Below are 20,225 nucleotides of genomic sequence, written 5' to 3' on the forward strand. Positions count from 1 at the left end.
CTCACCTACAGAATGGAGGTAACAGTAGCTCCAGCTTCCTAGGAACACCATAAAGATCAAAGAATGAATACATGTAAAAAGCTTAAAACAACATCTCTTTTAAGTGCTCTGGGCATGGTTAGCTTACGACTATGTAGGACAGAGTACAAAAACCACATTTCTTTAAAAGTTAAGAAACCAGGGGATGCCATTGAATTTTAGCACTTTTGGCCTCGGGCTGTGATTTTGCAACTGGCTGCATTCTCATATTCATTCTGTGCATGTAGGGGTGCTTTTCTGGAGAATTTTGCGAGGTGTTGTGTCTGTATGGTTGGTACAAAACACATGATAGCTGTCACAATATTGTCCGAAAGGGGTTCTTTGTCTGCCGACTTTGAGAAGCGGGTCACTAATTTTAATGAGCTGATGTTGTTCCAAGGAGATACTTGGGGCATCTTCTGGTTGAGCAAGGTCTTCAGAGGCTATTTGTAGGACATAGGAGAACACCAGACCTAGTTCTTTTTAAGATTTGGGGGTTAAAAATGAGGTTTGACCATTCTCTTTGTTCATCACCAGCTTATTCATGAGGTGGCTATGAGCAGCATTGGGTGACTTCTTAAAAATCAAATCTATTTTTGGAGGACAAAGACTAGCCATTTGGAAAAAGCTTCTAAAACTTCGCTGGGTGATAAATATTTGAAACGATTTTAACCTTATTTGAACTTCCTAAGTGTAAACTAAAAAAACATCTCGACCCTGATTTCTTTTTTGATATCATTCATCTGATAAATCAGTATCAGTTGATAAAACCCAGGGCTGTCAGTGGGATGGTGAGATGGGCATCACCACAGGATTGATCCCATGAAATGAAAATCGTCTGTAAACAACATCGCCCTCAAACTGACCTTTAAGTAAAGCACACATGATTTATTTTATGATTCCCTATTTTATAATAGACAGTAATGTATTAATTCTTAATAAACATGTAATCTACTAATAAATACAAATATTAATATAATAGTGTAAGATAGAATTAATGTATACATAATAACTAATGTAATTTGCATTTTTAATTCCTATGTTTATTTGAAAAACTTTCATTTTGAAAGGTCTATCACGCACAGAAATAAATTGTGTGTGGGAAAAGTCCTCCCTGTACTCATCACTCAGCTTCAGTAGCCACCAGCGTTTTGCCATATTTGATCCCTCCATCACCTAACCTCCCACCTTTACTTTTGCTACAGTATTTTATTTATTTGCCCATTCATTCATTCATTCATTCATTCATTATACTCATTATATTCATTCAGAATTCATGTGATCTATGGGCTGCTGATGCCCCCTGCTGCAGCATTTTAATCCGAGACATCCCATTACTATGCCCCAGAGATTTAAGTCTACACTGACAAAAAAAGATTTTTTGACATAACCATAATGACATTATCATACCCAACAAAATGAACAACAACAACAACAAAATGAACAAAATGAACAACAAAATGGTATATCACCGAATACCAGAGTTTGTTTTATTTTCCTTTAACGTACCTTTGTATAGTCACTTTGTTTGAATCAGAATTCCAACAGAGCCCTCATGTTCACACCAATTCTCAGGCATAATAGAGAGTTAAGAATCTCTAAGCCAAATCAGAGAAAGAAAGGAAAGGATACTTATAATTACTGCTAATCATAATGGCTGGATGGAAGTAATATTTTGAGGACTATTAATGTGCTTTTCTATTTTGCTTCCTTCCTTTCACTCTGGCTTCAAGCATCCATCATCCTAGGGAAGATCATGATTTATAACAGAAGAGAGGGGAAAAGAAGGAACAAGTTGTTGTTCCTCCTCTGATGCGTGAAACAATTATTCAGCAAGAGAGTCATTCTGCGAGCCAGGTGTTAGCTTGAAAGAGGATTTCTAAGTTCCTTTAATCTCTCCTTTAGCTTTCAACAGCGAAGCCTGATTGGCCTGGCTTATGGAGTTCCCCCAGTGTGTACCCAAAATACCCCTGTGCTCCATTAAAGCCTCTCCAGGAGGTGGGAGTGAGAGGTGGAGGGCATGATGTCTGCATCGGAAATCTGGCCTTTGGGGGCCCCATAAGCTGATGAGAAAGACACAGAAGGAGAAAGGAGGGATGAGGAAGTGAGGGACGGATTTAGATTGTGTTCTCCCAGCTTCGGCCCAGATTGTGGAAGGCACATCGGACAAGTGGGCAGTCACCAAGGACAGAGGTGGCTCTTGTCCTTGAACTTGAGACTCTGCTGAATGGAGTGTCACCTCGGGGCATGACTGCATCCACATGGCAGGATGGTGGGTCCAGGCAGAGGGAGGCCTCAAGGTTTAACCTTCATGAGCCATCCTTGTTTCCACTGCAGCACAGACGGAGCCAGAACATGGTGGGCATTTGGCTGGGGAGCCCTGGCGATGGGAGCCATTGTGACTGGGTAGGTTCAGGGTGCCCCGGAGGGAGGGTTGCAGGGTAGATCACCTGGGTCAGGCCGAACTGGAGGCATAGCAAATGGGAGGGAGCCCAAGGCCAAAGGGGGAGTCTAAATTGTTAGGGAGAGCTGGTCTGGGGCGGAGCCAGCCGGGTGGAACCCTGGGCTCTGATCAGCTGAAGAAAGCCTGGGTTCTAAGTTACTGTACCACAAACACAAACTTCGGCTGTCCAGCAGAGGACAGAGGACAGCCAGAGGAGCCAGAGCAGCCAGATGAATATGACTCTTCACCTTCCATGACATCATTTAAGCCTCACGTCTCCCTACTTACACCCAGATGTCATCTTGGAGAGAAGCCAAAAGACTAATAAGTCTGAGAGACTAAACCTTTATTTCCCCTTGGGGAGTAAACATTCTTTGAAGGGACCATTTAAATTATTGTGTTGTACTAAGGTTCAAATCCGATTAGACATGGGAGTAATCAGGTCATTCTTTTAAATGGCTTTTGGGTATTTCCAATAATCAGATCCACTCTCAGAGGACAAAGATTAGCCATCATTGAAAGGCTTCTAAAAATATTCTAACTGATAAAGATATAAGACAAAAAAGTTAACCTCACTAATTATCTGCCCAAATGTAAACTAAGACAACCATTCCATACTTTTTTCTTTGAAATTAGTGAACTTTGGAAAAGGTACAACAAAAATCTGTTACTCCAAAGGAAAAAAAAAGTGATAGACAAAACAAAGGAGTCACATGTTCTTGGTCAATCTGAGTTTTGACAGAGTTAAATGTTGTCCCCCGACGCAACACTAATATTTACCAAACACTTTCTCTGTGACTGATGCCATTTTAAGAAATTTAGGGGTGTTATTTCACTAAGACTTCACAATAACCCTACGAAATATTTGGATTCTCATTGTACCATTTTGTGGATGGGGAAACTGAGACACAGATAGGTTCCATACCTTGCTACGGTTGCAGGCAGAAAATAGCAGACCCTGGATTGAATCCAGAAAGTCGGACGTGAGGTCCCTTTACCCGAACCTCTGCCTACCCAGTTTTGGGCACTCAGACCCTACTGCCTGTGTGATGACTGGGAGATCTTTAGCACTGACTAGGGCCAGGTGGAGAATTCCAAAGCATTTTTTCTCCTTTCTGGACTGTTTTAATCTCGAGCCACTGTCACTTTAATGTGTGTGGATAGATTTGTTTGTTGCAAGGATTGGTGTGTTCCTGAGAACATCTAGCATGGCCTTAACCTGCGTGAATACTCAATCACTGTTGCTTCTTGAACCCACGTCTTGTTTAATGAACTCATTCACACACACTGTTTCTTGTGAACGTTTGGAGAAGAACTTGACCACTTGCTTTCTATCATTCTATCTTTGCAAGGTGGAATTCTTCTTTTTTTAATTTTAATTTTAATTTTTTTTTATTTTTTAAGATTATTTATTTATTTATATGACAGAGATCACAAGTAGGCAGAGTGGCAGGCAGAGAGAAAGGAGGAAGCAGGCTCCTCGGTGAGCAGAGAGCCCGATGCGGGGCTCGATCCTAGGACCCTGGGATCATGACCTGAGCCGAAGGCAGAGGCTTAACCCACCGAGCCACCCAGGTGCCCTGCAAGGTGGAATTCTTGTTGCGACTTCCCTGAATAGTATCATTCTCATGCCCTGGATTGTTCATCTCACTTTATGAACTATCCCCAGTAACCACTGCCCTTTTCGCCTGGGCTCTAGAAAAAATACACGTGGAGCTGACCTCACCCAACCGCAGTCTGGCCAAGCTCAGCTGCCTGGTCAGGCTGAAATAGAGCTTCCCAGCCCCAGCCAGCCTCGATTGGCTGAACCAGAGTTTGTAATGGTGAGAATAGATGCTTGTTGTTGAAAGTTATTGAGTTTCAAGATCATTGTTATGGGGCATATAAGGGCGGTATTTTCTGAAGTCCATATGCACATTAAATTTGTGGATGATGTGACCCACTCCCTGTTGCTTCTGAGGAGGGAAATGAGTATAACTTTAGGAAAACCATATGGACCTATATCTGTAGCTATACAAGAGCTTTATTTTCTACCTTAGAAAATAACCAGGAATATGGACAAAATTTCAATATGGTATCACTCCTAGTGGTGAAGATTAGAAACAGTTTAAAAGAACAACATTGGGGGGCACCTGGGTGGCTCAGTGGGTTAAGCCTCTGCCTTCGGCTTGGGTCATGATCCCAGGGTCCTGGGATCGAGTCCCACATCAGGCTTTCTGCTCAGCAGGGAGCCTGCTTCCTCCTCTCTCTCTGCCTGCCTCTCTGTCTACCTGTGATCTCTGTCAAATAAATAAATAAAAATCTTAAAAAAAAAAAAAAGAACAACATTGGAATCATGATCAGATAAACTGTGGGTTAGCCATAGGATGGGTTATGACACAGTTGTTTGGGACTAGGATCTATTAAGGGGCGCCTGGGTGGCACAGTGGTTAAGCCGCTGCCTTCGGCTCAGGTCATGATCTCAGGGTCCTGGGATCGAGTCCGGCATCGGGCTCTCTGCTCAGCAGGGAGCCTGCTTCCTCCTCTCTCTCTCTCTGCCTGCTTCTCTGCCTAGTTGTGATTTCTCTCTGTCAAATAAATAAATAAATAAATAAAATCTTTAAAAAAAAAAAAAAGAAACACATAAAATAGTGAATTAAGCCAGATTGAACCTGATTCTTTCAATAAATGAAGACCAGAAGAAGGCAGTCCAAAAATTAGTTTGATGGCCTGATAAGCACAGCTGCTGTCCAGCTTTTTGCTTCACCACCATTCGAGGAAGGCCCCGTCTTTACAGTCCAAGATCAGTGCTGCAGCACCAGACATCACATCCACATTCCAAGAAACAAGAGAGATGACATAGCAAGACCTGTATACATGCTTACTTTAAGAAGTCTTCTTGACTTCCTCATACCACACTTTGTCTACATCTCAACAGTAAGAATTTAACCCCAAAAATGTATCCAGCTAAAAATTTGGGTATTGTAATGGTGGAAGAAAAGGAGAATAAATATTGAGAGAGACCCATAGTTATTAAATCATTAAAATTATGAACATGGAGACCAGTAGTGTGTCCTGTCCTAAAATTTACTTTGGTGTCTACAATCTACTGACTTCATGCTTCAGAGAAAAGATACCTATGTTCCTAAAGTGTGCCAGGGCAAATGATCTAAGAGCTTTTCCTGTGGACCATGGTGAAGCAGCTGGTGGGAAACTGCCCAGAGTGGGAAACAGAATCAGTGGTAAAAGGCAAGTGGGGAATTTCTGGATTCCTGGGTGCTGCAGAAGCTGGAAGTGACAAGTGTGTGTGTGGGGGGGTGCACTGTTACTGTCAAGGGAGCTGCGGGAAGCTGAGAAGCTGTTCCAAGAATGAGTTCCAATTGCTGCGGCTGTAGGAGGAGAGATAAAGCTATCCTATGACAGGATCAGTCCATGAAGAACTTCCCTGCCATTCTTATCTTGCCTTCCTTCCCTCTCTCTTCCACCAGGCAGGGGCCAGGAAGCAAGGTCGTCCAGAAGAGGGAGGCAATGTGGAAGCATGACATGGCGGAGAGCAGAAGCTGGACCCTGTCTCTCCTCTCCCTTTCCCCACCACTCAAGCTGGCTTCTTGTTCACAGTAAGCCTGCCACTATGGGGACCGGGGAGGAACGAACCCTTTGAATCAAGTCTGGAGCTTTGATTATTCCCTGGAACTTCTAATGATCAAATTGAGATGAAATCTGTTATTTATAAAGGTTTTAGGGCATGAGAACAATCACATATAGGTGTGAGCGGAAGATTCATGAGAACTCTTGTGTATTTCATTCAGAGGCTGGAGAGGAACTTTCCCCAGTGAATAAGTTTAGGGCTTAGAGGAGACAAAAATAAAGGCACTACCCCCTCTAATTTCTCTCTGTTTATCATACCAGTTACATATAGGACAATTCCTATGTAATCATATTAACTGAAAAGGCAATATTTGGATTTATATATACTATGACCCAACCATGTGAAAACCCATACAAAGGGAGACAGAGATGATAAGAAATAGCAAAATGTGCCAAGTGCTTTCCTTTCCGCTTCAATGTCTGTGTTCCTCTTTCCCTCTGAGCTCCGCAGTCATCCTTCCTCCACACCTGTCCATGCTCTCTTGGCATCCATCTCATACCACTACATATATTGTGATTCTGTGTCTCTAGACTGTAAATGACCACGACTTTATGTAGCCACCTCCCCCAAAACCCAAGACAGAGCCTGGACCACAAGGCTCAAGTAAACATGTATTAGAGAACAGAGGCATGCCTGGGTGACTCAGTCAGTTGAGCGTCTGCCTTCCGCTCAGGTCCTGGGAGCCTGCATGGGGCTCCCTGCTCATTGGGAAGTCTGCTTCTCTCTGCCCTCCCCCCACCACTTGTGCTCTCTTTCTCAAATGAATAAATAAAATCTTAAAAAAAAAAAAGGGAGAAAGGAATCCCAGACTTAATGCTTCCTCTCAGTGCCCCAACCTGTGGCCATCCCTCTCTCCTCTCTCCTCCACAGTGGATTCTTGCCTCTTCAAAATGGCCCAGTCTTATGTTAATTACCTGTGTGCTCGTATTAGTCATTTGTGAACGATGTGAGGATTGGACCCATACACTCATAACAATAATAACGGCCATTTATTGAGCCTGGAAGCCTGGCGGGGCCCCAGAGCAGTGTGGCACACACTCTCCTGCCCACTCCCCCCGGGGATCCCTTTAACAAGCAGATTCTGCTTCTACAGGTCTGGGGTGGGCCCCAGTCACCGTATTTCTAAGAGGTGAGGCCAGTGCTGCTGGTCTAAGGACATGTTTGGACTCATTGTGTTCTTACATTCATTCTTTGAGTAGGTACTATTATTATTCACTGTGTTTTGCAATTAAAAAAAAAAAAAAAAACCAAGGTCAGGGGCGCCTGGGTGGCTTGGTGGGTTAAAGCCTCTGCCTTTGGCTTGGGTCACTATCTCAGGGTCCTCTGCTCAGCAGGGAGCCTACATCCCTCTCTCTCTGCTTACTTGTGGTCTCTGTCTGTCAAATAAATAAAAATTTTTTTTTTGAAAAAAACAAGGTCGGACAGGGGGGTGAGAGACAGGCAGTCATTAGTGGCGACAGCATTCAGACTCAGCGCTCTCTCCCTTTAAGGTATGGGATCTTTCCAAAGTGTCGCATGCTCAGCTTGCCAAGTGGGCTCCCTGGCCTGCAATGGAAGGGAGTCAGCTCCAGGTGGCGGACGGGGTCAGGGAGGCCGGACCATTCCTGTCTGCTCAGCTGGATGGCCTGGAATGGGAGCATTGGCCTTACTGGGAAAGGGGGACATGAGACCACCCCTTGCCGGCTCATCTGCTCATCTTGACAACCGTCCTGGGAAGTAGGAGCTGTCATTGCCCCTCTTTGAAGGGGACCAGTTTGGGGAGAAACAGACCTGCTGGGTTCCCTTAGGTCCAGATCTTGCCATGGAAGTGCTGTGTGGCTGTGAGCGACTCACTGAACCTCTCTGAGACCCTGAGTCCTTCTCTCTAGAGTGGGGTAATAATTATCTGTGTCGAGTCAATCCTCATTGTTCACGGATTCCGTATTTGTAAATTTGCCCACTCACTGAAATTTATGTGTAAGCCCCCAAATCAATACTCAACAGGGCTTCTGCTGTCATCTGTGGACATTATAGAGTGATGCGACACCCGACGCACATGTTCCCAGCCAAGGCCAAACAAGGTGGCACTCTGCCTTCTTGTTTCAGCTCAGACCATAAACAGGCATCCTTTCTATGATCAACTGAGTGCCACGTTCTTCACATTTTTGTGGGTCATGTTCATGATTTCACTGTTTAAAATGAACTGCTGTGTGGCCTGCTGTACCACACATACACCCACGGGGCACACGGACACCCCAGCTGCAGTGCCAAGGGCTGTCTAGTGCTCCTATGTGGCTTGTGGACAAGATAAACCTGTCAGATAACTTTCATTTATGACTTCCGAGTGAGTTATGGTGCCCTTGGCCCTGAGTTCAAGGTTAATGAATCAACAGTGTATATTCAATAAGATACCTTTAAACAAACATATACCTAAGACAATAGAGTAAGGTTATGCATTGATGGGTTGCTAAGAACTCTGTGACCAGAGGCTCCCAGGAACCTAACCCCTCTGCATTTCCCTGGGAGCAGTGGTTCAGTACTTGCTGCTTCAGTGTTCCTGGTGACTTTATAGAATGTAACTATCTCGAATAATGAGAATCAGCTGTAGGTATTTGAGGGTCCCATTCACTGTCAGTCTCTTTCTTTCCTGGTCTTACTCATTGACCTGTCTGAGAAGGGCCCTCCTGGGGAGACCATGGCCATGGTCAGAGGCAGCGGGGAAGAGTAGGCAGAACCTGCATGACTGTGGACTCTTCCTATGAGACCCTGAGTACCTGCTTCACCCTCTTGTTCCCACGTCTATAAAAGGGTGTCTGTAGAAGGTAACGATGTGCTGCCTACATTATGACATATTGTGAGGATGAAGTGAGTTAAAATATACAGGGTTTAGAATGGAGCCAGGCGCCAGGACTGGGGGGAGGGTCTTGGGAGCAAAATTTAGGGAGGCACTCACTGTGTGCTTGCTTGTCTCTTTAAATTTCATACCCTCGGTGTCTTTCTCATTTCAGCCTTGTCCCGGCCCTGCTGACAAATGAATATTGGGGACAGTTATTATTAACAGAAGGTCCCCTGTTCCTGCTGTCCTGTCTGTCCCCTGGAGAGGCCACCAGGTCTTCTGCTTCCTTCAAAACCTGGCCACCTGTTGGCCTGGGTCTCACCATGGGCATGGCGTTCTCCCTCCTGGGCATCATTCTTTCATCTGTCACTTGGAGATGACATCACCTAGGACATCCTTGACCTCGTCACCCACCTCTGAGGGTGGCTGTGAGCCTCAGACAGAGAATGCATGGCCAAGCTTCTGTCAAAAGTGTGGGACAAACGGGAAGTGTTATTGCTCATTCCAAAGCCCCCTTTATGCTCTGTCATCCATCAAGAGATCTCAACTGAGTTTGGACCGGCTCATGGCTTCAGTCTGCCCTCCCTGGGAGAAATGAGTTTCATATGACTAACACTTAGGGTAGGAAGGAGCACGTTATTTTTTATTTTTCCTAAAAACTACATCTGAAAAACCCTCACTCCTGACCTCCAAATCTGGCATCCTAGGCTTGGGCTGTTACCTCATGGGTTCATTTTTGGTCTTTGAAGAACCTATCATAATTTTACAGGAAGGAAGAGATGAGAGAGTACAGAACACCTACCCCGGGCTGGGGATTTTGTGCTAAGTGCTTTAGATAAACCCTCTGTAATCCTTACAACTCTGTAAAACAGATCCCTCTTGACACCCTCACGGCACCGGTGTGGGAATGGAGGCCAGGCGAGATAAAGGAGCCTGCCTCCTGATTCTCATTATTCGAGATAGTTACATTCTATAAAGTCACCAGGAACACTGAAGCAGCAAGTACTGAGGGCCCAAGGTTCATACTTGGCTCTAAGCAAGTCCCAAAGTGAGGGGGGTAGGTGGTGGAGCCTGGGGGTTAATCTCATGGGCTTGGGAGTGTCGCACAGCTTGTTACACCAGCTTCTTCTTGACTTAATGCGTGACTGTGGGCAAGTTACTTTAAATGCTTAGTTAATAAAAAATTAATCCCTAATTAAATTAATTAATCTTAATTAATCCTCTATTTTTCTCTTCAGAAAAAAAGAGATGATAATGCTATTTACTTTGTGAGATTCCCAGGCTTCTCATACCCCCTAACTCAGAGTAAGGACTCAGCACTGTTGGTTACTAGGTTAGGATGAAGATGGCTAAGGAAACACTCCCTTACTGTAGGGGATAAGTAGATTTTGTGAGGGGTACAACAACGATTCCCTGATAACTGTCCTTAGCTCTCCACTGTGCGGGAGGAAGAGAGGCCGCTTCTGCTGGCTTGGCTTCTCCTCTACCCTCCTCCCTCAGAGCGTCTCATCAGCTGCTCAAGCCCAAGGCCTGGCCAGCATTCTTCTCATGTTCTGTCACCTGAGAACATCATTCAGTGCTTAGAAAACACTGTTGTCTTCGTTCATTGGGCTATAGTGCGCCTGAGGCCTTGGTACTAGAGGAAGAGCCCAGGGGGCTGGTTTGTGTGTGTGTGTGTGTGTGTGTGTGTGTGTGTGTGTGTATGAGAGAGAGAGAGAGAGAGAGAGAAGGAATATGAGCCAGAGGACTGAGGGTTGTGTCAGGACTTGTGTGTGTCAGAAGACAGGAAGTGACTGGATGTGAGGCAGTGAGTTTGAGTGTGTGTGAGAGAGTGTGTGTCTGGAGAGAACAAGCAGCTGTGTAGCCCACGTGTCGCTGTCAGTTCGTGTCGCATCTGAGTAGGGAAGCCTGTGCAGGATGTCTTTCATCTCCTGTGGATCTGGTGGGGAGTGTCTTGGCTCCTAGGACGGAGAACAGAGCAGTGGGGGAAGGAGGAAGTCCTCTTTATATCAGGGCAGGAAGTCTCTTTACAGATAGACTGGGTAGCTATGGGCACCAGAACATGGGTGATGGCCTGACCTCATGGCTCCTTTCCCATTGTGAGAACAAGGAAGGGAAAACAGACACAGTGTTTGCACGAGAGATACTGGGATCCAAGCGGCTCAGGGATTATAGAGCAAAGTGGCTCTGGCATTATGGAACCAAGTGGCTACGGGATTCCCAAACTGGGAAGGTCCTGAGCAATGATCTAGAGAGGACCTTCTTCATCCATGTAGGAGGCAGATCTGAGGTCTAGATGGGGGAAGTCATTCACCTCTGATCATGTAGCCTTGACCTTGAGCCCTACAGGGTTCTGAGGGGCTTGGACTAGAAAAAAGAGAGAAAGCCACAGCTGGTAAGGACTGAGTGGCTATGTGAGTGGAAAGGATTGAGGTGAGCGGTAAGGCAATGGTTCAGTGTGTAGACGTGGTCGCCTGTCCCCCATCTGCCGTACTGGGAGTAGGGGTGGTATGTGGTCTGGGAGGAGCAGAGTGGCACTTACCCACTGGTGGCGGGGGTTGTGCATCAGTGTCCAGCCTTCTGCAGCATCTGGGACGAGTCAGGGAGATGCTCGTGGCAAGGAACAGAGGCAGACAGGAAATCAAAGCGGCAGCCCAGAAGAGCAAATTAGGCCAATGTGGCAGATAAAGGTCCATCTAGGGCTTCACCCGAGGGGCATGGGCAGTAAACTGCCCTCCAGAGCAACCTGGGAGCTGAGGCTTGAGCAGTGGAATGTAGTGACCCAGCTCCTCTCTATGTCAGGCTGGCCTCATCCCTGTGACAGTCCCCAGACCCCACAGTGGTCCTGGGTATGCCTGAAACGATCTTTTGGAAACCCATGTTCTTGCATTTGAGCTCAGCCTGCTTGTTCTGGATCCTGAGCTCCCGATTCCTTGCCGCAGTTGGAACATACCTCTGCCACTCCTGGATTGGGTGCTTGTTCAGATCTGCGGATTTCTCCCACCCTGGTCTCTGTCATTGTTTAGGGTAGGGATTTCGGTGAAGGAGCCTCAGATGGGGTCTTTTTGGGCGCATTATGGCATCAAAGGAAGGAAGCTCAATGGATCCTGTGTTATAGATGTCTGGTCCTGCCCAAAGTTGGGGATACAGGCTTGGGGGAGCTGTCCTTGAGCAGCTCACTTATGGGAGAGACTCTAAGAACAAGTCTCAGGGGCCATGCCCAGCCTGTTGCAGGTGGTAAGGGAGGAGGATTTCAGTGGCAGGAAGTGGAGTTGGGCTGGAGGCTGGGAGGGAGATGGTGGCCTGTGTATGCATGTGTCAGATTAGGGGTGGGGTGTGGTAAGCACGAGAGAGACAGAGAGAACGGGGTGAGGTCTGAGAGGGGAGAACGGGGTAGCTGAGGCTCCAGGATACAAAAGCTGGTCTTTCCATGTTGCTCCTTTGCAGCGGGAAGTGAAGAACAGGAGTCTTGCTCATCTGTGAACACATCTCCAGCTAAGAGGAAGTGTTAATTCAGATCCTTTGAGAAGCAGATGCCAAGTGCAAGAGATTTATCGGGGAAAAGCTGGTGAAGGATACAGGGGAGAGAGCAGTGGCAGAGTAGGCACCATGAGCCTGCAAATCTGGCTTATTCTGTCACATGGGAAAACAGGAGGATGAAGGAGGAGTGGGCAAGGTTTCAGACTGCAAGTCACTTCTAAGAAAGTTTTGGCACAAGTCCCCCCCAATGGGAGGAGCCTTATATCTGTGGTAGGCGGGCACTAGCAACCTGCACCGTCCTCTCATTGGCTGCATCTGCTAGAGGTGGGCAGGCACCAGTAGCTATGCAACGCCCACTCATTGGCTACATCTGGTAGGGGTGGGCAGGCTCTAGCATGCTGCAATGCCCACTCATTGGCTGCATGTCGTAAAAGTGGGAGGGTGCTGGCACCTCCGCTGTGCCCCCTTGGACAGTTTATTTAAGCCTTGGATAAATTAATTAAAAAACAAAAACAAAAACAAAACAAACAAACCATTGGGCACGTGTATTAACACCTTCTAACTTGTGTATGTGACAGCAGCTCTAATTTTTATTGATGACAAGTTAGCAAGAAAGGTATTATTATTGTTGTTATTTCCATTTTACGTAAGACAGAATTGAAACTCAGAGAGGCTGAGTAACTTTCTTGAAGCATATCAGCCAGAACCCAGTCAGAAGATAGAAGCCACACAGTACTTTGAATAGGGGAAAGTCTTACATGAAGAATTGCAAATTGACAGGAAATATTCACTACTAAGGGGGAAAGCTAACACTAAAGAATGCAGAAACAGAGGATTTATGGAGCAGTCTTGACCTCTACGCTTGAGGCAGGGTACCTGTGAAATAATGAGAACTATATATACTGCTCTCTGCCCCCGGATCCTGACACCCAACTCCTAAAACCCTTGTAATTTCCTGAGGAATGGGAGTGATAGGAGCCGCTGACATACAAGCACTAAATCCCTTGGAATTTTCTGGGCAATGGGAGTGTGTTTTGTTCCAATGATGCAGTTCTTGGTGGGCTCCTGCCTGGGACCTGGTCACCAGAAAGAGCAAGCATGATTAGAAACTTGGAATATTCAGCCCCATCCCCTGTCCTTCTGGGAGGGTGGAAGGGGTGGAGATTGGATAATGGTTAATCATGCCTATGTGATGAAGCCTCCCTAAAAATCCCTCAACTGTAGGGTTTGGAGAACTTCTGGTTGGTGAACGCATCCACATGCAAGAGGGTGGCTTATGGCAACTCCGTGGAGACAAAAGATTTTGTGCTTGGGACCCTGCCAGGTCTCTTCATCTGGCTGTTCATCTTTTGTAATAAACCAGGAGACATAAATAAAGGTTCCCTGAGCTATGTGAGCCCTTATAGCACATGATCAAATCTGCAGAAGGGGTGGTGGGAGTCCCCAGTTTATAGCCAGTTAAAAGTATGGGTGACAACTTGGGACTTATGACTGTCATCTGAAGTCACAGACAGTCTTGTTCAGTTGGTTGGTGTGGGAAAGACCCCACACGCTCGGTGTCACAAGTACTGTGTGTGAGTAGGTGAAAAAAAGGGTTTATCTTTCAGTATGCAAGGAAGGAACAGATTTGGGACAGGACCCGGGTCCGCAGGGCTGACATTCAGACCTCTCTGGAGAGGGCGTGGGTGGAGAGGTTAGAGAAACTCGCTGAGGTGTGAGCACTGTTGGGACTGGGTGTTCCATGCGGTTTGCTCTTCACCACAGGAGCAAGAAGAAAGCAAGGGGATGGAACCAGGAAGACAAGACCCTTCTTCCCGGGTGTACCTCTAGCGCCCTCTACTGACAAGGCCTAACACTCTCCCAGGGGGCTGAGCAGAAATGTTCACAGGGTCCAGAAAGCTCTGTCTTCATGAAGCCAGGCAATGAGAGGGGAGTACACTGATCACTGGAGCAGCAAGTATTAAAATCCATTAAACCCCAGGTTTATTTGATACCGAAGCCCCAATTCTTTCCGCTAAAACGCTGGCCTTTTTTGGCCTGAAGTCTTCCCATCTCTAAATGGACACCGAGAATGCTTGTCTCTTAGGGATGTTGTGTGTCTCATTTAATATGAGACAAGGGACAGATGGTCTGGGATATCAGAGACATTCACTGAGACTTAGTTGCCTACTAGCCTGCCTGCTTATAGAATTGCACAATCTTAACATGGTTCAGAGACTTTAGACATAACTGGAGCTTTTTCCCCTAATTTTGCAGATGACAAACCTGAGGTCTTGAGAGAAATGACTTATCTCCGATCTCAATACCTGTCAATGGCAGAGCAATAATTAGGTCCTGGGCCTCCTGGTGCCTATTTTATTTCTCTTCTTACTTGACTCTGCCACCTTACATTTGATGTATTATTTTAGTGCCCAAGTGGGGGTTGGTGTTTCCATGTGTGATTATTTATCATTGGCTGGCCGTGTATTCACTTGCATAATCGGAGAACTTTCCTCTGTTTACACGGAGAAAAGGTTATTTTGACCAATTCAAGTTTTTCCTTAAAGATCAAGTTTTACTGAGTTGGCAACAGGTAGCAAGCCAAGCTGATGAATAACATTAACCTTCCGACATGGAGAGGGCACAGACATAATATTCCATTGCCGTAACAGTGTCCCCTTGGACTTCTCACTTCCATCGGCGGTCTCCTCCCTTCTTTGCTTGGAGATCTGGTAACAATATGCGGGCTGAGTCATCTGGGTAGGCTGCAGCCTTTCTCAGCTCCTCTAGGAGTTTCCGCTTGTGGGTTTCTCTTCTCATTTACGTGTTCTCTTTGGGGGGTTGTACACGTAAACATGGTTTCAGCCGCAACCTCCAAATGAATAATTCTCGAGTCCTTGTCTTCAGGTCATACTTGAATGTCATACCTCTCTGCCCACTTTCGGACCTCTTTATCTAATGCCTTCTGGGCACGTCCACATGCTAGGCTCCAGGTAGCTAAACTGTCCCTCTCACAGCGATCTCACCACCTCCTTCCAGATCTCCTGCTCCTGCTGCCCCATCCCCTGGAGGGGTGCCGTGATCCGCCAACCCCTCCAGGCAGAATATCTGCTTGATACTCTTTTTGTCACTTCCCAGGACCCTTTGGATTTTTATTCTAACTCCCTAACATGGACAACAGGCCCTGACTGAGCTGACCTCTGTCCTTCGTATTGTCCCATTCTTCCTTTTACTCATTTCCTCCCCTCTTCCAGTGCATCGAAGCCTTTCCTGCCCCCAGGCCTTAGTACAAGCTGTTTCCTCTGTCTGATGTACTCATCCCCAGAGCCTTGGAGCCTGAAGCCCAGCGAGGACTGGATTCAGTGTAGAGCTGGTTATTGTTTGTTTGACCAAATAAAAAAAATCCTCATGTTTGAAATCAGTCACTTAAAATAAGTAAACTTAAACATAAGGACTCTGGTTTCATAGTGAATAGTAAAAAAGGGCAAAGCTTTGGTTGGAAGTTATTTTGAAAAATGAACAAAAATTATCACATCTATTTTGTTTTACATTTAACAGAATTTAGATTGCACTGCAATTACATGCAAGTGGCTTACGGTGAATCAAGAATGAATCAAATGTTGGCTTCTTTGGTACAGCTTTCCTGAAAACATTGTATGCTAGCACAAAATATGTTGTTTACTTTTGACCTTTGCAATATGATCAAAAGGGCGATTTGTGTAAATGTAATAAAAGGCTCATTGTTTTTTTTCCTTGAACTTCACTTATGTTGAAAACATTCTCCTTCATGACACTGTTTTATATTTATTCTTTCCTTGTCTTCTATGGCTGACTTACCTACCCAGGAGGTTATTATTTATCATTAACCCTACTTGAGATTCATGGAGCTCCTTCACACTACTTTCACTGGCTTCATGCTGTCTGACATCTTTTGTAAATTTCAGTATTAGTTTGAAGGCCGTTTGTATCACATGTTCCTTGCATTGTTAGATGTGGCCAATATGACCATAAAGAAGAATCGTTCTGCCCATTCCAGCCATTTCGTTGTGGGTAATAGTTCTTAGCGTCAAAGAGTGTGTGAGTATGTGTGTGACGCTCTATGAATGTGTGAAAATGAGAGTCCTTTTGTAGGTGGTGAGTACATCAGTGAATGTTTTCTTTTCCTTTTTAAAGATTTCTTCCTCTTCTCCTCCTCCTCCTCCTTCTTCTCCTTGAGAGAGGCGGGGGCGGGGGAAATGGAGTGGGAGGGGCACAGAAAGAGAGGGAGAGAGAAAGAGAGAGAAAATCTTAAGCAGATTCTGCAATGAGCATGGAGCCCGATACAGGGCTCAATCCTATAATCTTGAGATCATGACCTGAGCTAAAGCCGAGTCAGACGCTTAACCGACTGAGCCACCCAGGTGCCCCTAGTGAATGTGTTCATGTCCAATCTTTGCTTCCCTACTGACCTCATAACTGTAGGAATTCTGGTAATGGATACCCAGGCACTGCAGATGTCCAGTAGAAGGCTGTTTCTCAGAACTCTGACCTTCCCCATGTTTACTGCCCAACATTCCTAATACCAGAACACAGGGACCCTTATGGACCCTCTCTGTCTCTGGGATCTAATAAATGTCCTTTGTGCCAAAGGTTGGCCAAGGGCCTTTTGACATTTTACAAAGGAACCCTGGCCTCCTGGGAGAGCCTTCGTCATCCCCTCTGGGGAGTGGTTTTGTGGGACAAAGAATACATCTTCTCTTTTGTTCCTTTGCATCTATGGGCCACACTTTGCATGGCACTCTAGAATGTTACAACTGGGATAGACAATGTATCATGCTCCAGCCAACATTTATTAAGCATCTACCCTGTGCCAGGAATTTTTTCATATGTTCTGACATTTGACCTTCACAGCTTTCCTGTGAAGTTGCTCTGAATTTCATTCATTTCATTTCAGAGATGGGGCTCACAGAAAGTAAGCCTCTTGTTTCTGGTCTCACGGCTGAGGAATGGAGCCAGGATAGGGGCTGTTGCATTCTACACTAGCTCCAGGCTCTTTCTCCCAATTTACAAATGAGGAAACTGAGGCTCAGGGGTGGGAAAGGACTTCACTAGAGAGGCACGTGACTGGGCTATGGTGGGACCCACCCAGGCACTCCCGTGCCCTGTCCATCTTCTACTTTATGGTGCTGCTCATGCTGTTATTGTCCAGCTTTTGTTTTCAGAAAGGAAAATCAATTTCATATGAAATTACTTAAAAACTTCCAGGCTCTTCCTTCGTTGCACAACCAAATGTTCCATTTTATTTACAAGCGTATTTTTACAGCCTTTTTAGACTCCCAGTGATACATTTATTTCATTACTGAATTGGCAACATGTGATAACTCAAAATTCATATGATTTATCAAACTTTCAACACCTTTTGACATGGGGACTCTGTTGTACTGAGATTTCATGTCCTAAAATAGCCACAAACATCGATATTGATCAGAGAGAAGTGTCTCTCCAGAAGCCAGGTTTTCTGGTTCCAAATTCAGTACCTAGACTCATAGTCTTTATTTATTTATTTAAATATTTTATTTATTTATTTGACACAGAGAGAGAGAGAGAGAGAGAGAACACAAGCAAGGGGAGTGTGAGAGGGAGAAGCAGGCTTCCTGCTGAGCAAGGAGCCCGATGAGGAGTTCGATCCCAGGACCCTGGGATCATGACCTGAGCTGAAGGCAGGTGCTTAACGGCTAAGCCACCCAGCTCACACTCTTTATTAAAGAAAGTTACACTTTGTTCTGATTACCACCATAGCTATTATTAGTACTTGCTATGTGCCTGGCACTTTTCACTTTACTCTATGTGTATTAACTTGCTTAATCCTTAGCACAAACCCACGTCAGACATTACTATTCCTGTTCTAGAACAGGCATTCACAAGGGGCTGTATTGGTAATAATAAACACTCACTTATCTATTGCCAGTTTCTCTAAAGGTTTGTTTTCTACGTTTAACCCCTGACTCACCTTCTCCCTTTGTGGTTCTCTTAATGTCCCATGACACTGTTCTGCTGTGGGTTAGTAATGCACGAGGCACTGATTAAGATACACCGAGTGCAAGTCATGGAACACCAGACTAACAGTGGTTTGAGAACTAGGTGGTTCTGGGCTGGTTTAGTGGCAAACAACCAGCCCAAACCACAAAACAAAGCAAAACAAAACAAGACAACCCCCCCTCCCCGGCCCAAAGCTAAAAACCAAAACCAGCCTCTTTGTACCCTTCCATTTCTCTTTCACAGGACACTGGCTTTTTTCCCGAGGCTTGTTGCCTCATGATTTAAATAGGGCCCCCACACCATTAGTCCTTAGATGGATATTTTCAAAGATAGGGTGTCAATGGGTAGCCAGAGAGGACAGAGCAGCCCCACTCTACCAGGAGAGAAACATCATTCCCCGGAAACCCTCCAACAAATTTCTCCATATATTTCATTTTGTTGTACTAAGTCTCATGGCCATTCCTAGTTGCAAGGAAGGCTGGGAAAACAGGAGCCTCTGTGTGTGTGTGTGTGTGTGTGTGTGTAGATGTCATCTGGAAAAAGATGGGAAGAAGTGGCACCGGGGGGGGTTCTGTTGGTTGAATATCCAACTCTTGGTTTCAGCTTAGGTCATGGTCTTGGGGTCATGGGATTGAGCCCTGTGCTGGACTCCGTGTGGAGTCTGCTTGGGATTCTCCCTCTTCCTCTGCATCACCAACTCCCCTAAAATAAATAAATAAAATCTTAAAAAAAAAAGCTGGAAAGGAAATTTCAAATGATAGTTTCTATCATATATGATAAATTGTTAGTGGATGACTATCTTTAGGGTGGTCTCCAGTTGGTAATATGAGATCTTTCAGTTTTTTAATTATTGTAACTAACTTAGGCAGTGGTTGAGTTATGTGATAGAAGTTCAGGACTGAAATATGGCTACTTTGAACTTTGAGATGTCACAATTCTAAGGTCTGAAAATGCATGGTAGATGAGGGTGTTTCCTGCTGTATGCAACAACCATCCGCCCAGCGAGTGACTGCAAGTGAGTAGGAGTACCACTTCTTGCCCTGTCCTTGTCCTACAGTTGATTTCCACAAAAGAGTGTATGTAGAATAAAGGCGCCACTGTGATACACCCAAGAATCCTGAGGCTGAAATAAATACAATGCTATTTTATAACATTAGATCAGTAATGAGATGAACCACCTCTGAGACAGGACTTGTCCCAGACCCAAAGAAGGAAAATCAGGTGTGTTAAGAGGATCTTAATATTATCTTTGAGGCGAAGGTGTCTGGGGGATATCTGTGGGAACTTGACCCTCCCTTCATGGGAGAATGCATCACACATTGTTGGCTTCTCCTGGGAGCCCTTGTAGAGGGAGCTCTTTTTCCTCTCTCTCCATGGGCTCATTCTCAGACACTGCCAAGCAGATGTGTGCTTCAGGGAGGTAGATGATTTCCCTTTGGTCTTATTTTCAAAGATTAGTAGAAAGAACTGTACGATCTTGCCTGCCTGATTCATAGAGGCCCATTAGCTGGTAGGCCCCATGGCTGCAGGCTCATGGCTATCCCATCTGCTTCTCTGATGAGAAAAGATGTTTCTTTTGAGGAGATCTTGTGGGAGGTGGGGGAGAGGGTCACTTCTGCCCTTCTAGAGCTTAGCTTGCCTTCTACGTGGCAGAGATAGCAAAACGTGGCCCACCCTCCAGTAACAACCACCTTCTCATGCCTGGAATGAAAGCCAAGTGTGGCAATTGGAACAGAATCTTGGGGGATAGGGAGTTGGGCTTCTAACGTTGACCCATCTGGCAGGCATGCTTATCTTGAGTGCCTACTCAGTGCCAAGTACTGGGCTAGCGGTCAGCCTAGAAG

The 20,225-nt window shown here is 45.6% G+C and overlaps 1 long non-coding RNA gene across 1 annotated transcript in view; it reads left to right on the forward strand.

The window, feature by feature from the left end:
* The first annotated feature begins 2,371 nt into the window (after positions 1-2,371).
* The window catches only part of LOC309842165, a 143,476-nt gene continuing 125,622 nt past the window's right edge, over positions 2,372-20,225 (forward strand). The window contains exons 1-2 of the long non-coding RNA XR_014299537.1: positions 2,372-2,424; positions 5,929-6,057. This is a non-coding gene — a long non-coding RNA (uncharacterized lncRNA). The remainder of the gene's footprint in view (positions 2,425-5,928; positions 6,058-20,225) is intronic.

Source organism: Mustela nivalis, assembly GCF_964662115.1.
Source record: "Mustela nivalis genome assembly, chromosome: 10".
Classification (NCBI taxonomy): domain Eukaryota; kingdom Metazoa; phylum Chordata; class Mammalia; order Carnivora; family Mustelidae; genus Mustela; species Mustela nivalis.